The sequence below is a fragment of the Arvicanthis niloticus genome, unplaced genomic scaffold, assembly GCF_011762505.2.
Source record: "Arvicanthis niloticus isolate mArvNil1 unplaced genomic scaffold, mArvNil1.pat.X pat_scaffold_383_arrow_ctg1, whole genome shotgun sequence".
Lineage (NCBI taxonomy): Eukaryota > Metazoa > Chordata > Mammalia > Rodentia > Muridae > Arvicanthis > Arvicanthis niloticus.
The window spans coordinates 37,883-40,232 of NW_023046028.1; the positions used below are offsets into that span (position 1 = coordinate 37,883).

Consider the following 2,350-nt stretch of genomic DNA (forward strand, 5'->3'; position numbering starts at 1 on the left):
GAGCATGACAGGAGATCTCTGGTGAGAGGCAAGAGGATCCACAGAAAGGCAATTCTTGCCATGAAATGAAAACAAAAATGATTCCATAAGGAGTGGGGTGAGCAATGGGGTCAGATGATGAAATGACAATCTGATAGCTGAATGAGGCCCCTTGAGGACAGAAGATGAAACATGGACTGAGGGCAAGCATTCAGAAACAATGATAAGCTAAACAATGTGGAAGCAACTGGGGATCTTAGCATAAAAGCATAGATCTGGCTCTGCTTTTTAAAAAAGGGTGGGGGGTTAGAAAGATAATGGGAAGCCATGACCACAAGTCTGTACAGCATTTGACAGCTCTGTGAGGGTTTGAACAGTAAAGGGATAGTTGTAGGGGAGCATCTGGAGTCAAGGACAAAGTTGAGGTTTCCATTTTTCAAAGACAGTTTGTTGTAGAGAAGAAACATTAATAGCTGAGGTGGAGAAATGACCTATTGATTGATCCATGCTGGCTATTTAATTAGCTAAGAGTTTGTACTAATAAGACACTTCCTTGGATTTGACACCCTCAACAGCTCAAAGGCCCAAGGGGCCATGTTGAATGTGTCCCATGCTGAGGTAAGCACAACACCAATTATCTATAAAATTCTAAAACAAGAAGACATAGGCCACTGAATTCTTTTAATACAGCAAATTTATGAATGAGAAAAATGCAAAGATTAAAATTATCTTATCAAGTCATGTTAAAAGAATCATTTCTCTAGCCATGCTTTCTCTCAAAGTAAATGACATTTGAGTCTTTGAATTAAAAAAACAAATGTTTTTTAGGCTATGGTTTCTGTGTCTATGTGTTTATGGCTATGGGCTCTAAAGGTTATTACACTTACTGAGATGGTCTGGGAATGTCCCATATTTAATCTCAACCATGAGGACTGTAATCCAGAAAAGAAGAGACAGTACATGAGTTAATAACACTGAAGGAAACTTGAGGGAGAGAGTAGCTGCTTCTTCAGGGACATGAATTCACACTGGTTATTGAAGGATATGTACCTGCTGTGTACCTACTTAAAGGAAAGAAAATAGAATTTTGTTTGGTTGTAGTGGAAGTATTAGTTTTCACAACTGAAGGTACCAAAGTAACACAAGATGTCTGTGGATCTGATGGCATCTGAGGTGCAGCTCTTTGGCTTCACAGCACAGGCTTGCCTACTGAGGATCTACATAGCATTTCTACATAGCCACCTGTTTGACGTGACACAGGCTGCTGAACAGGAGATTCTAAAGAATCTGGAGGGCATCCCAGACTGTGGAATTAGCCCTTTCTCAATTTTTTAATGCACAGAGAAGTTTCTCTGTTTCATGAAAGGAAGTTTCAATAACCTTCTTGGCAAAATAGAGCAGCTGTTTTTGTGGTCGTTTTTGTATATTCTCCCAAACATCCTGCTTCCTGAAGATAAGTGCCAGGAGATGCATCCTTTTAATGAAGAAGAATTCCAGCTTCTCAAAAATAAAATTGAAGTGTTACATACAAGTGGGTTGGATTACACACAAAGCAGACCCTCCTTACAGAATGAGAGGAGCAAAACACTGTTCCAGTCAAACTGAGAGAGACATTGGCTTTCTTTGATGAGTTTAAAAGTATTGGCAGAGGTCGGAAAACTAGTAACTTAACTTACTGATACAGAATGGCCTAAAATTCCAGAATATTAGAGACAACATAAAGAAAGAAAGCAAAAGAAAAGAAGGATGTTAATTTCTTAATAGTGAAAAGGGAGAACCTGTAAATAGGTAGTTTTTCTTTGTTTACTGTTATATTTTTAGGTTTTCTTTCTCTTCTTTTCCTAGGTTCTGCAAAGCAGATGTCTTCTAGATAGTCATATCTTCTAGATAGCTATATCTTCTAGATAGTCATATCTTCTAAATAGCTATATCTTCTAGATAGTCATATCTTCTAGAACTGGAGACTCTAGATCAAAGTTCTGAGGCAGATCTGTATTTATCTGCTTTTTCCCTTCTGGAATTTGAGTTGACCCTCTCTACTCCCCTGTCACATCTGGTAATGTCTCCAGGTCTTCTTTCAGGGTTGTACCCATTCTGTGTTGGGAGTGTTTTTGTGTGACTTCAGGAGAGAGTGAAATCCTCATATAGCTGGATCTCCCTGCTCATTTACATGGTATAAATAAGACATGCATAGTCATTCACTGAATGATGTACCGAGTGCAGCCATGACATGGACATGTGCAACATCAGTGATTTGGACATAATAAAGCAAGAACGTTGGGCTGGAGATGTATAATATACACAGCAAGTGTGCATCTTGGAGTTTTAACATACCACAGTGTGGAGAGAAGCAGAAAGAGGAAAGAAAGAG

General features: G+C 38.9%; 1 pseudogene; it reads left to right on the forward strand.

The window, feature by feature from the left end:
* Positions 1-1,125: 1,125 nt before the first annotated feature.
* Positions 1,126-1,732, forward strand: LOC117701990 (protein MIS12 homolog; annotated as a pseudogene).
* Positions 1,733-2,350: the final 618 nt, after the last annotated feature.